The sequence below is a fragment of the Leptodactylus fuscus genome, chromosome 2, assembly GCF_031893055.1.
Source record: "Leptodactylus fuscus isolate aLepFus1 chromosome 2, aLepFus1.hap2, whole genome shotgun sequence".
Taxonomy (NCBI): domain Eukaryota; kingdom Metazoa; phylum Chordata; class Amphibia; order Anura; family Leptodactylidae; genus Leptodactylus; species Leptodactylus fuscus.
This window is the reverse complement of record NC_134266.1, coordinates 68,759,920-68,775,878: the sequence shown is the minus strand read 5'-3', so window position 1 is coordinate 68,775,878 and position 15,959 is coordinate 68,759,920. Positions and strand designations below refer to the sequence as shown.

Here is a 15,959-nt window from a genome sequence, read left to right as displayed (position 1 = left end):
AAACAACAACAATAAACACAGAAAAAATTCTCAATGTAGTCATTTCATATTTGCATGAATGGCTTTACTTGGCTGCCAATAAACAAACACAAAGCATTTGGCAGACCTGGATGTGTATTTTAGGCTTAAGCTTCATGTAGTGAAACGCAGCTAAACAACCCCACAGTAGAATAAAATGAGTTGTGATGTTTTTTTCTGCATTTTTCGCTGAGTTTTTGCTGTGTTTTTCTCTACATTTTTTTTTTATTCCCCTGTTAAGTACATAGAAAAAAATCTGGCAATTCCACAGCTTGTTTTGTTTTTTTGAAAACATGACGTTTCCACAGGTTTTTTTTAATGCAATGTGTAGATGAGATAAAAAATTTCATTCACTTTGTTGGTACTGTAAAATGCTATGTTTTTTTTCCGATCCATTTCCACAATGTGGGGCCTTAGCCAATGTGTTTCTTTTTTACTAGACCTGCTATGTCTTCATTCTCCTAACTAGATATCGGGAGATTGGAGAGTCAGGAGCCCATCTAACAGGACCTAGGGGCTGTTACCTAGGGGTAAGGATGGACCATAGTACAGTTCATCACCTTCTAAACTCAAGTACTTATCTCTGAATACTTCTGCTGTAAATGGGGATAGACTATGGTTGTCCTTGCACTGCCTATGACCCCAGTCTGGCTATATTCTGCCTCTTGGGAGAGAGATTCACCAAACATCTGATGGTTTTCATACTTCCCATAATAATAACAATAATACATTTTATTTATATAGCGCCAACATATTCCGCAGCACTGTACAATTTGTATTGTTCAAGTACAGACAAAAAGATACATTACAAAGAAACAGTCACTTCACACAATAGGGCTGAGGTCCTGGCTCTCAAGAGCTTACAATCTATGGAGGTAGTAGGAGCAGCATCAGAGGTAACATTTCCCATAACTTGGGACGTAACTACTGGGGTAGCAGCTGCCACAGAATCCGGGACATTACCTGGGTGAGGAACGCCCCACCTCCTGACAGTCCATAGATGAGTACTGGGGGGGCATTCCTCACCGCTCAGTCTCATCGTTTGGCGTAAGAAACGCCTCCTCTGACTGTATGGCGCTACGAATTCTACTGTCAGGAGGGGCGTTCCCAGCTAGATTGTCAGGAATGCCCTTCTGACGGTGAAGCGCTATCAGAAATTGCACCTATATCTGTTCCCTGGGGCATATAACATTAAAGCTTTCTAGCGGTATCTAAAACCACATGTGCCTGAGGACATGAAAGGTCCTCTTTAAGACATCTTCACACTGGACAGTTTTGCTCGCAGATTAAGATTACAGAAATCAATAATGCTACTAAAAAGTCTCCATGCAGCCCAGGTATGAGGCTGGCCATACACATGCTAGTGGTCACACTTATTAGCTCAGTTATCTCTCTCAATCCCCCATCCACATGCACACCCAGCTTGGCCAAGCAAGCATGTATTCTTAGTAGGGACAGATAAGAAAGTCAATGCCAGGCTGAGGCCCCACGTTGCAGAAACACAACTTTTTTGTTGCAGATTTTGTTGCGGTTTTTTGAGCCAATGCCAAGAATGGCTATAAAAGGAATGGGGAACATCTAGAAAATATTTATGCTTCTGAATTTTCCTCAATCCACTCCTGGCTTTGGCTCAAAAAACCGCAACAACAACAAAAAAAGCTGCATTTCTGCTACGTGGGGCCTTAACCCCAGACTTCTCCAGTGGTAGAACATAAGGATCAGGTGTGTTGAAATCCAACACGTTTGACTCATCTCTACCTCAACATCTTCCAACAGAGGAGGGAGGCCCCCTATATAAGTGAGATGGTCAGCCACACCAAACTCAGCGGTGCAATTCATCTAATGTGCACAGGATAACACTTTTCTATTCTACATCACCAATATCTGCCACCATGTTGGTTGTCACTTTCTCCATTAGTTTCTTAGCAACTTTTAGATATAAATTCTTTTAGCATTTACATTCAGTTCAATGGCACTGTAAAGCAGGATGACCTGTTCTCTCCAGGAACATAAAAAGACATTTACCTTTCTGCAAACTTATCTGAATGAAAATGTCCAGCTACACAAAAGAAAGCGAAGACTGCAAGCAAAATCATATTGTACCCTAGTAATAACAATAGGGCTTAAACAATGGTTTATAATGATGTGTGGTCTGCAGAGGGTTAAACAAGTAAAACATTTTTATCAGTTGAACAAACTAGTGCTATTTATAAATGATCCTCCTCTGACAGGGTAAGTGATCGTCCAGATGGACTGGGTATACTCTGTATTAATAGGAAAGGCACAAACAGCCTTCAATCCCATGACATTAAAATCACATAAAGAGCAAACATACAGCAGAGCGTAGCCTATGATCAGGAGATTAGGTCCGGTGGAGGTGCCGCTCTACGCCAGCTGACTGATAATGTCTGCCCTTTTCCTTTTCTTATTGTAGATACAGCATTGTTTGGTTATACAATGTTTTCAGATGCCAGGCTCATCCATACCCACACCGCTCTTACATTCGATGGATGCTGCTGTATGATCAGTACCAGGCTATGCCATTAGTCATGATAGAGGGCAGACAGTGTAAGGAGCCAGTATTGTAACTGGCAATGTACCCGAAATCAGGAATGAATGAGATCACCAGGACATTTCATGGCAAGAACACAGAAACTCTAATTTGTAGAAAAGTAGCTTTAAGGGGGCATTCACACGGAGTAACGCCGGCCATGTATCACAGCCGTACACGCCGGCGTTACGGCAGACTGCCGAACACTTCCCATTCACTTCAATGGGAGCGCTCGTAAACGCCGCTGTTACGAGCGCTCCCATTGAAGTGAATGGGAAGTGTTCGGCAGTCTGCCGTAACGCCGGCGTGTACGGCTGTGATACATGGCCGGCGTTACTCCGTGTGAATGCCCCCAAACTGTAAGACTAATTCCTCATGCAGCGAATCACTGCAAAAAAACGCTGCCGAAAAGACCATGGCGGAAACGCACCTTTTCCGCAGCGTTTTGCACAGAAAGTCCGCAGAGTTTTACTCAACAGACTTTCTGCCTCTATTGCTCCTATATGGAAAACACCAGCATTTACATAGGCATAATTGACATGCTGTGACTTACAAAAACGCAAGTGTTCTTGCCTTTCCTATTGCAATATTTCCAATGCAGATTTTTTGACTGCAATGTGTAGAAGGGATTAGCCAGAATTGCATCCACTTTGCAGGTAATGTAAAACACTGCATTTTTGCCTAAGGCTTGGTTCACATCTGCACTCATTTAGCACTTGGGGATTCTGTTCCCCGCTCTACTTGAAAAAATGTAAGCAGGACTTTCCTCTCCACATTTTTCGGTCAGAAACTGGGCGCAAACCCAGCAAACCCGATTACAGTCTATGGGGTCTGTGGGTTTCCATGGGTAACTGTTTGTAAGCGGACTGGGTTTCCACTTGGGGACCTGAAGAACAGAAATGCAAGTGTAAACCTAGAGTAAGTGATCTCAAGCAATGTGTAAATCTAAGATCATGTATAGAATTAGCCTGATATTCCAAATCCGAGACTGTTTTTTTCACTTGGCAACTTATGGGTAGGGGATAGGTTGAAGATTGGTTGAGGTGCGAGTGATGATCCGGCATGTGTGCTTCTGCCCATTGTTTTCAAGGGGAACCCTGAAGACAGCCAAAGTGTAGTACTTCACTGAGAAACAGACCCATTTTTGTCAGTGCTCAGACCCCCACCGATCAGCAACTTATCCCCTATCCCATGAATGGGAGAGATGTTGCTACGATGATACAATTCCTTTAAATGTACGTGAATACACAAATATTGTATATAAGAGCTCAATATATTGTTTGGGCAGGAATCACAAATGCAGTTTTTGGTGCTGTTTTCTAAGTCAAAGCTAGACATAGATCTTACAACCAGATAAATACAAAGAAAAGACTGACACTAGGGTTAGGTGATTATGACCTAAATCGTAATTAATCGCAATTAATCGTAGATCAGGCCCCCTTAATAAATCACAACCTCTTTTACATTTACTGCGTGTTGAGTGACCCTCATAAAATTCGTCTCGCAAGGTTCAACCGGCAGTTTTGTTCAGACTGAACACGGCTGAACCAAAACTGCCATTATATTCCCTTCAAAGCTCAGAGTATAATGAGTTGGGGCCCAGGGGAGATGAGCAGACAGAAAAAGTGTTACTCACCTCTCTTGTTCTCTGGGACAATTCCCTGTTGTCTGTGGCGCTTCTGACAGATGACAGGGACTGCCGAGGCCTATGATTGGGTCTCAGTGGCACGTATTATGATGTGTAGACGAAAGCTCTGGGCCTTAGTGGCCACTGACAGTTGCAAAGAGAATAGGGAGCCGTGCCGGAGACCCAGAGAGGTGAGGGATACTGTTTTTTATATTTGTTCACGTCTCTTGGGCCTCCAATCATTATTCTCTGGGGTCTGGAGAATCCCCAGAGTATAAAAATATTAGTTTCAGTTCAGAGTGAACAAAACTGCAAATACAGTAAAAACCAACCCAAATAAATCAGTTATTTTACGATCAATTGCCCAGCCCTAACAGATACTTCCATTTTTGTATCAGTGGCAGCATAAACTGCAACAAAACCTGCATGTGTAAATGTAACCTGAGGCTAAGGCTCCACGGGCCGTAAACGCAGTGACAACGTGCTGCGGGAAGAACCGCTGTGTGATCGCATTGCGGTTCTTTCCGCAGCGCTTTTAAGAGAAAGTTCACAGAGTTTTCCTCTGCGGACTTTCTCTTAACTTATATCTACGGGAAAGCCGCAGGCGTTCCGTAGATATAATTGACATGCTGTGATCTTTTCCGCAAAGTGGGGATGGGATTTGCATGAATCCCATCCACTTTGCCTGCACTGTACAACGCCGCGATTTTTCCCACAGCGTCTCCGCTGTTCACGTTCCTTTGGGCCACGGCCTTAAATGGGTTCATAAGCAGCAGTCCCCATGGCTGTCTGTGACCGACCAACGGTTAGACTGATCAGTTATTCCTATACAATGTGATTATTGTCTTTACTGACAGGAAAACGTATTACCATAAAACAATGACTTTAATTTCAGCATAAAAGATGGCGTCAGCCGACAAAACAAGTGGTCATCAAATGTTTGGTCTGCGGTCACTGTTCTAGACATTTACAATAAGAAATAACAGTAAGTTTACATCAACGTAGAATTAAAAATCCAAGTGTATTAGACAAGACGGTACACATCGTCTATGTGTGACGTTATACCGAATCAGTAGTTTACGGTCACAACTGATAATATCAACTTCCTGTTTTGAAATCAACACAAAAACGTATAAAAGCCTGAGAAACAAAGTATAACAACTGTAGGCAGAAAGTCAGGGGGAAACTCAGTATATATGGCATTCAGGCCGTATTCATATGAGTGTATTATGCAGATTTTCACACACATGTCTCTAGTCATGAAATCCTGGTAACATACAGATTATTTTATTACAGGCCCATAGATTTACATTGGTGTGATTCATCTGCATCAGTGAAAAAACAAGGACAGGCATTGATTTCTTTTTTTAACTGGTCCATGATAAAACAAAAACAGATATGTGAATAAGTACACTGAAATGAATATATATGGAGCCAGCATACATAAGTAAAATATGGATGTGTGAATAAGGCCTTACAGTCATGGAGTCCTAGTATCAGTGCTTTCTATCTGTGTTATAGACAGATGACTAGAGATCTGACATGATGAGGATCCATCACTTTATCATTATTATTAGCAGTCCTTGCACCATTTAGGGAAAGGGCCAGGACTGTTGTGATGAGGTTACTATTGCAACGGTTTGAATATTATCCCCGCCCCGTGTTTTGATGTGGTCAGCAGCTGTAAAGGTAGCTCACTTATAAATTTAAGGGGCACGGGGTGCTGGTCACTTACCCTCTATCATGGCGGATGAGAGGAACACCCGCCTACCCTTGCCCTCTCGGTTTATTTCATACTTTCTCTGTTGTTTATTTTTTCTCTTTGTTGTCACAGCATGCCAGGAGTGTTCTACGTCCCGTGGAATGAAGGTCTAATTATGCAGGCCCCCTGCCCACCAGCGGGTAGCATTGGAGCAAGCTTGTGAATGATGTCACTTCAGGGATGTGGAACTAATGTTTTCTTTGTTTTGTTAAAATTGTAATTAATAAAGCTGTGGCCAACCCACTTAACCATATCCTGGTTTCCAGTATGTTTTTGGGGGGTCAGCTAAGGGGCAGATGTTGTAAGTTGGTGTATACACTCAGTCACAGAAGTCCTATCCTATCGGGGCCACACGGTGGCTCAGTGGTTAGCACTGCAGCCTTGCAGAGCTGGAGTCCTGGTGTTCAAATCCCGCCACGGGCAAAAAAAACATCTGCAAGGAGTTTGTATGTTCTCCCCGTGTTTGCATGGATTTCCATCCCATATTCCAAAAAAAGACATACTGATAGGGAAAAATGTACATTGTGAGCTCTATGTGGGGCTCACAATCTACATTAAAAAAAAAAAAAAAAGAAATCCTATCAATCTCATGATCAGATACAGATCAAAAGAACATACTGAAATAACACTGTGTATTAATTCCAAAGCAAGAAATATGAAGATAAAGCGCATTATATAAACAGGAGCAAAGGAACTAAATATTGCTTAGTAAACCCCTCCATCAGTACGATCTCCTATAAGAGCCAATCTATAAGGGTTCAATCACTCGGAGGAAAATGGTGTGGAATTTCAGCGCTGAAAAAAAAGCCTCCCAATGGGTTCCTTTTCCTACTAGCATGCTATAGCAGAAAAAGGAACCCATTGAAGTCAATGGGAGGCTTTTTTTTCAGTGCTGAAGTTCCACACCAAATTCCTCACCATTTTCCCCCGTGTGAATGGACCCTGAGAGACTGAGAGGTGTACATTATTTACATTTCTTTGCCACCGACTCATATTGAAAAAGTATACTGCACACTAAAGAAATATGATATATAGCTGTATTGCAAACTGTAGTATCCTAGCTAACAAAATGTCACAAAGTACAATGGAGCTAACTCTCCTCTGCTCCTCTCTGAGCTGACAATGGGGAAGCAGGGGGTGCTCATTCTCCTCTCTTAATAGATGGGTGTCGCATAACTGGACCCCCCGACCTATAAGGTACAAATGTTTCAGACGAGAATACCTGTAAAGGGTGAAACTCCACATAGCGAAAACATAGCATTCTGGCATCAGTGGAAACACCACACAGTAACTGTACAGTGGATGGGATTCTAGATATTCCCATCCACACACTGCAGACAAAAATATGCAGCGTGTCAATTATACCTCCGGAAACGCTGGTGTTTTCCGTATAGATATAATAGGGGCAGAAAGTCCGCAAACTTTGCGAAATCACAATGAAAAATGCTGTTGAAAAATATACGACGCGTTTCCATACTGTTTTTGCTGCACTTCGATACATGGGGCATTAAAATTTATTGCAGCCCTTGAGAGTGGGCCTCAGAAGGTGAGGAACTGCTTATTCTGCAATTTACAGAGATCACTGGAATGTGATGGACACCTCCTTGGCCTCTGGGTATATAGATATCAAGGCTGACAGCCAGTCCTGAATTGTGTACCTGTTTGGTTTTTCGCTTTTTATCAGACTAGGATTTCACTAAAGGGGTTATATATCTTATTTTAAATGTAAAAATAGCTGAAAATGTTATTAAAAAAAAAAAGGATCAGAACTCAGTTCCTCCAGAAATCCAGGAGGATCAGCAGCGCCGGCTCCCTGACAGTCGGCAGTGTGGCTACAATACCTGGACCTTGTAAAGTTTTACTAACCTTATCTATATCACCATATAGCCTTATGATGGACTGAGGTCAGTTCAAAAGAAGTGCAAGAAGTTTAAGTTTTTATTATAATACAGACAATTCTTTAGAGAATTCAGAATTAAAGTGGTTTTCCAGGAATTTGTTTTCATGACCTATTATTAGGATAGGTCATAAATATCTGATTAGTGGGGCAACCTTTACTGACGCTGTACACAGTGTATACTATACACAACCTGCTATACACTATACACACTCCACAAAGCAGTTGGCTCCATGCTCTGTATAGCGGCCAGGCAGTGGTACTGCAGGTCAGCGCCCACTGAAGTCAACAGTGGAAGGTCCACGTTTCAGTACACACATCTAATAGCTGATGTAGGGGGCAGCTAAAATGAGTGTCTTCTACTATTGCAGGATTCAGTATGTCTGTTCCTGACATGGCCAGTTAAAACCTATAGAAATGATCCCTGAAAGCAGGGCCAGCTCCAGGGTTGTGTGGGCCCTTGGGCGACAGAGCCTCAGTGGGCCCCTTTTGGAGTAACCCATGCGCACTGCAGCAGAAAAACAACCACAATTGAGTGGGTTTTTTTGCTGAGGCGGCCCTACTTGAGTGATCTATAATACAGTCTATTCCATACAAGTATATACAACCTGTTCAGGCATCAGAAAGTAAAGAGGAATGTTAGAAAGAAATCTGCCCCAGACTCCTCTTTATTTTCTGCACAGAAAGTTTGGAGATCTTCCTCTTCTTCAATTACATCTAAACCGCCGGCATTTTCATAGGTATGCTGTCATTTCCAAAACCGAGACTGTTTTGGAAATTACAGTGTGTATATTATTTTACTGCAAAGTGGGGATGGGGCCTCATGTGGCGAAAACACCACGGGAAAACTGGACATTTTACAATTGCTGCAAAGTGTATGGGATTTTAGCAAATCCCATCCACACATTGTGGAAAAATATGTGCAGTGGACACACTGCAAATTCCAAAACCATTGGGGTTTTGAAAATCAATGATACCTACGAAAACAACGGCGGTTTCCCTATAGGTGTAATGGAAGCAGAAAGGGAAAAGCGCTGCGGGAAAAAAACACAATGCGTTACTGCCACATGTTTTTCCTGCAGCGCTATTTTGTTGCAGCTCACTACCTGAGGCCTTTGTATTAATAAAGCCCAAGTGCCACGTTCATTAAATTAATAGCCCACTCATAGTATATAGTATGCCCCTAATTCCCCCTGACATAAATACTGCACCCCTAATGACCCCTTATATCAATGATCACCCCCTTATGTTTATAATGCCTCCTAATATAGATAACTTCCCCCTTGTATTCATAATACCCCCTAATATCTCTTATATAAATGTCCCCCCCTTATGTTCATAATGCCCCCTCCCATATAGTTATAATTTCCCCCTCCAAACAACCCCTTGTACTATTAAAATACCCACAACTAGGCTAAAAAAAAAAAAAAAAAAAGGTTATACTCACTTAGTGGCCCCCAAACAGTATTACATGCTCCGTAGTGCAATGGTTTCCTGATTGCCACTCTGTATTACATATAGAGAATCTATCTAAGTGATGCAATAAAATAGTACTTGGTGCTATTAAAAAGAAAAACACGAAAAATGTGAAACACTGACACATTGCCTCTTTTTTGTCGAACACTTACATGACTATTAAAATTTTAAACAAAATGCAAATATAAAACATAAAAATAAAGCCATATTTATCATGAAAATATTATTTCAATAACTCAAAGGAAAATTTGATAGTCCTCAAACCATATGTTCAAAAAATACAAAAACATATCTGGTCCTGAACCAGAGAAAATTACCTGGTCCTGAAGTGGTTAAAGACTACAGGACTACCCAATTTATACTGAGCACTAAACATTACACACATTAGACTTTGGTCCATAAACATTGAAATCACACCCTATCCATTTAAAGGCGGTAGACTATAAACATGGTGTATATACATCCACCATAACGTATCACATATGCCTGGGAATGTACACAAGCAGCGCAGTCCGCGACTGATCCTGGGACACTGTATGGAAAGTTCACAGGGAACCTTTATATCCTATTATATCCAGGAGTTATATAAACCATCATATATTTACAATACAAAACACACCCAGCCATAAACACTGACTCACAACTCACCTGAACTATCTGATATGTCCTATGACTGTATGTACTGTACAATTAGGTGTACGCAAACAGCACACACTTTGTTATTTTGTTTTGCAAGACCGGGATTAACTTCAACAGGGATAAAAGGTATAAAGGTATATATTTATAGCGCTTTATTCTGCCATATCTAAACTCAGCCCAAAAAAGTGTGATAGATTAAGACATGAAATTGATGTCGTGCTCTGCTGAAGTTTTATATGATAGATAAACATATGTGTGTGTATATATATATATATATATATATATATATATATATATATATATATATATACATATGTGTAGCAAAGCTTAGTTTGACAAATAACGCATTAAACAGTTGCGGCGAAGTTTAACTTAAATTTCTCACTAGCTTTTGTTGTAATTTATCAAGTTAGGGAACGCTACATCTGCATACACAGACAGACAGACTTACATATATATATATATATATATATATATATATATATATATATATGTATGTATGTATATAGATTTGTGTGTACGTAGATTTATTTATATATATACAATGAGCACCGTCGCTGAATCCTATGTTGTTTTCTGGGCTATCAGGAATCTACATCCATTGCCACTTACTATAATTGCTTCCTGTTTATTCTACTAGTATAATAACCAATACTACAAGTCTTGTATATGAGAATAGGTAGAAGCGGACGCACTTACCAGTCACACCCCTATTACTTATCAGCCTAATGCAGCCAGTATGTCAGTGGAGGGGGGATGACAGGATGCCCAGCTGCTTCCCCTTCTCCAGTCCAGGCCCTGCAGCAGCAGCAGCAGCATCACTACATGCCAGCCATGCCCAGGACTGATGCAGCAGATCACGTGAGCAGACAGTAACACACAGACATCTCCTCCTCCAGCTGTATGTACAGCGTGTGCTGCCCCCCATGTAACCTGCCAGATGATTGGCTGCTGTCCTGTCTTCCTCACTGCTCCTTGTGTCCTGTGCTCTGATTAGTCAGAGTGGTCTTCATGTTTTCTATCTGTGTATTCACAGCAGGGCTCCCTCTAAGCTGTGCACTCTGGGAAGGAAAGAGTTAAAGGAACATTGTAAGCCGGATTCCACTGCGAATAAAATATTGCTGACGTTTCCTGAGTTCTCGCTGCTTGCACGCTACATTTTATCCTGGAAATATCCATCATGTGCACTTCGGTTGTACCTGTAACCTGACTGCCGCCATTGTCTGGGACCATTAGTCAGGTCACCTCCCTGCTCTGCTATTTGGCAGTTGTAACAAGATATTGTTTGCATGTATGCAGCCACTTTACCGTGTCAGAATGAGTATAAAACATAAGAAAGGAGATTATCATCATTCACTGCCTAGAGAGTGTCAGCTTGCACACCATGACTTTAACTGTTTACGTCCTGTTTAACTAAAAAGTCACATAGGTAGTTAATATTATTCTCAGCGACTAGTGGTGACTAATCATTAACCACTTCCAACCGCAGCCATTTTCACCTTCGAAAAACCATAACTATGAAAAAAACCTGAACGAAATTAGGAAAAAAATTACCCTTGCACCATGGTGTTACAATCCCCAACCTTATATAATAATAAATAAAACACATACACCGTACTAAATTTTGGAATAATTTTGGCCTCCCCAAAACAATAACAGTGGCCTCCCCAAACCACCGCTCGGTGCTAAGCCAGTCCAGGACAGCTTGTCCTGGACTGGCTTAGGTAACCAAAAATGCCGCCCTCCCTGAGGCCCTGGCATAGCGCCACCTGAAGCGCTCGCTTCAGGTCGCCTCATGGGAGGTGCGGCGCTGATCCAGAGATATAGTACTCCTTCCCTTCTCTGGCTGGCTGTGCCCAAACAGCCGTTTATTCCCACATATGGAATTACCTACACTATCCTGGGTACACCAGTGTCATACATGTGGGTGTAAATTGCCATTTGGGCACACAGCAGGTCACACGAGTGAAGGAGCACTATGTGGCTTTTGGAGCATAGATTTAGATTGTTGGATTTTGGACAACATGTCATATTTGCAGAGACCCTAAAATTGCCCCTACAAAATGGGGTCACTTCTTGGAGAATTCCATTGTACTGGCACCTCCAGGGATCTGAAAAAAACAACATAATGTCCCCTTAAATCTGTACTCCAAAAGCTAAAAAGCGCTGAACCCAAGCAGCAGTTTACACCCACATATATAACTTTTTTGCACCCAGGATAGCTCACTTAATAGTTTTATGAGTGTATGTCTCTGATGACCCAAAATGGGTACAATGTATTGGGCACCAAAATGGTATATTTCTTTAAAATTTTAAATTTTCACATTGTACATCAATTTTTGGAAAGCATTTTTAGGCTGAAAATGATAATACTCCTTGTGAAATTCCTTGAGGGGTGTATTTTCTAAAAACAGGTCGCTTTGAGGGGCTTACATTGTATTGGTACTTTAAGTGTCTGAAAATGCAACATTGCACCTGAAAAGTATTCCAGTAAAATCTGCCCTCCAAATAGCGCTCTTTCCAATACCACCATGTACCCATACAGCAGATTACAACTACATGGGGAGTATTCCTTCATTCAGGAGAAATTGTGTGACAAACTTTGTGGTGCTTTTTCTACTTTATCCTCTTGTGGAAATGAAAAATTTGGGGCCAAATTGATGGTTTGCTGGAAAGAAAGAAATTTTTCATTTTTATGTCCCAATGTTAATAAAATCTGTGAAAAGGCAGTTATGTCAAAATGCTCACTATACCCCTTGATATATTCTGTGAGGAGTATAGATTTCAAAATGGGGTCAATTTTGGGGGGTTTCCATTGAATTGATACTCTAGGGCCTCTGCAAGTGAGACAGGGCACCCAAAAAATATTGCAGCAATATTGTGTCAGGGGTGGTTTGCAAAATGGAGTCACTTTTTGGGGGTTTCCATTGTTTTGGTACTCTAGGGGCTCTGCGAATAGGACATGGCGCCTATAAACTATTCTAGGAAAATCTACTTTTCAAATGCCAAGTGTCACTGCTCCATCTCTTCCATGCGCCCCTGAGTGCCCAGAAATCAGTGTACACCCACATGTGGGGTATTTCTGTGCTCGGGAGAAATTGCATAACAGACTGTGAGATGTATTTTCTCCTTTAACCCTTTGTGAATGTGTTAATTTTAGGGATAAGTGAATGTATTATTGGATAAAAATGAAATGTCTAAATTTCACCTTCCTATTGTTTTAATCCTCAACACAAGAAGATCCACTCCTCCGCCCCCCCACCCCTCCCCTCCGGAATAGCAGCATCGCTCCTGCCGCTGCTGGCTTCATGCAGGGCTGGAGCGTAGCAATATTGCAGGCACCTGTGCTGGTGTCTAACCCTCCCCGGCATCCGCCTCTCTATTACAGCGGATGCCGGGTCTGTATTGGCGGCCCCTCCCCCCCCACAAAGTGTAAACTCCCCCCCCCTTCCAGGCTCGCTCCCGTGCACTTAGCCCCTCCTCCCTCCCCCCTGAGAGCAGCAGATACATCACTTGACTTTTGACCAGATAAGTCAAGGGATCTGTCAACAGAGAAATTAATAAAGTAAGATAGTGGACAAACAAAGCAGTTTTGCTGAAGCAGTGTATTTAGGAAAAGTCTTACATTCACATTAACAAGCAGTATAGATAGGATCCTTGTGATGGGACAACCCCTTTAATATACAAAGATTAAGATACAGAATCAACACTAAGAGCTTACATCAGCATCTGCCTGGAAAAGAAAATCATCAACCATGGAGGTGACTGGCAAAGGCAGAGAATTATCTCCATAGCTTACATTACACATCTATATACAGGTTAAAGCTTCACCAGGAATTATAAGCATCATCTATCTGGCATCAGCTGGGAGAAGCGAGCCAGCGAAGATAGAGTTCCTGGGATCCACACTGCGCCATGGGCGTCCCCTTAGCACGCAGGTCCAGACACTTCTAACTTCACAGCAAACTTTCTCAGCTTATATCTTATTTGAAAAGAAGTGCTTGCGTAACCCAGTGCTACGCAAACTAACACATCAGTATTTGTCCAGTATAAGGCCTCCCCCCTCCGAATGGCCAGCTCTTCAGAGGTTAACCTGACACTGGAAAAACCCTTCATCGGATGTTGAATGCTCCTGGTGCTAAGCAAACCTGCATTCCCATCAACCAGTGTACAGCATTCTCATAACAATATTATGTGAGAAACATTGATAAGAGAGCTATGCGTAAATATGCAGCGTCTCTCTCACTAAACATTACCAAGTGTTAGGAGCTTAAGTCTACAGAACTTACAGGCTAACTGTTACCATCTAATATTCTTAAAGGGATACTGTCAATATGGATTATGGATGGTCAATTAATACCCTAGCACTACAACCGTCTCAAAGTGCCATATAAAGTGACATTTGAAAAATGAGGCCTGGTCCATAAGGCACTTTTAGACCTGGTTCTTAACCAGTTAAAGTTATATCAATAAGAAAGGAAGTATCAAAATATCAATCAGGAAATAAACAAGAGGGAAGTAATTCAAAACATCACATCAATTGGCAAGGAACAATAACATTTATTTCAGTTGCTTCCAAGCTCTACTCTTAGTTGTCTTTGCTCCACCACAACAGGTCATTCTACATGGCTTCCTAAATCTTCTGCCAAGAGTAGTTTTCTTCATTCTGCAGCATCTTTTGGCAGGCGTTGGTTTCTTGCACTCTTGACCTGTACTGTTTGTACTCTTTGTACTCTTTGTGGTGGTTTTCCTGGTCTTATAATATATTCCCAATCATCCATCTCCTCTTCATTGTCTACAAATAGAGAATACACAGTGAGAAGAGTTTCAGATATTCAGTGTCCTTCACAGTAGATCACTTGATGTTTTTGGATTATTTTGGACATTTGAGGTAGGTTCAATTTCTGCTCTTCATATTGACTGTTGTCAGAAGGAGCCTTACAGGTCATACAGTATATCACAGGGACAGTCTGCTATATATTGGGGTCACACACAACCTTCTCAGGGTTATTAGCGATTCTTACCAGGTATTGGGATCGCAAAGGTCTTTACTTCAGCTGGGGTTATCTTCTCCTCTGTAACAGCTACAACATAAAATAGGAACCATCAGAACAGGATAGACATGTGGGTTCATTAAAAAAGACTCTGGGCTTGTTTTTATGGGGGGTTTTGGCTTCTTTATTCTCTGCTTTTTGGTATCCATAAGTGTCTATTATTATTATTATTATTGGCCAATGGATGGGCTTATAGATGTAGTAGAGCTGACTGGGTAATCTGTAACATCTCAACTATAAAGTATTAGTGCTGATTTTACATAGGACTGCTCGTAAATCTTCTGGATTCTTAGTGCTCATAGTGATATTACTAACAAGCCCTGCTACATCTGTATTACATACAGGAGAGGAGCTATTCCTTCCAATTTCTGGGGCTATACTACATATCATATTTGCACTGGGGGTATAACTACAGGGGTGCAGAGGGCACAGCCATACCTGGGCCCATTGGCAGCAGTGCTATAAGTAACATGTCATAGTTGGGACGCCATATACACCCGGTGCCGGGGTTATATTTTTATCCGGCTTCTCAACAATTATTTCTTTTAGATTTTCCTCTTTCAGGTCTTTAGGTCGATTGCGTTTGCAGCTGGAATAATAAGAAATAATCATGAGATAAAGCAATATAGGATACCCCCTCCTGGTTATGGGGAGAACCTAGAAGCCCTTCCCCAACTCTTGTGTTACTATAGAGGGCACAATACAGGGGGCGCTAGATATCACAGACATGATATGGATCAGATGTCATAGCACAAGCAGATTATTACCCAGGACTCACATCGCCCCCTGTAGGTCTGACATGATATAACCCTCCACCTTGCACTACATTATCATAATACTACATAACGGCTGTCTTGTGGATATTTCATGAGACGATGTCAGAAACTTACCAAAAATAGATCATGCCGCCAACAGTCATGTGTAGGAAGACACTA

At 41.6% G+C, this 15,959-nt stretch overlaps 1 protein-coding gene across 1 annotated transcript in view; it reads right to left on the bottom strand.

Moving 5' to 3' along the window:
- Window positions 1-11,003, bottom strand: part of ORAI2 (ORAI calcium release-activated calcium modulator 2) — a 35,321-nt gene extending 24,318 nt beyond the window's left edge. Inside the window, exon 1 of the mRNA XM_075263958.1 lies at window positions 10,670-11,003. The gene's annotated coding sequence lies outside the window, so the exon portion shown is untranslated. The remainder of the gene's footprint in view (window positions 1-10,669) is intronic.
- Window positions 11,004-15,959: the final 4,956 nt, after the last annotated feature.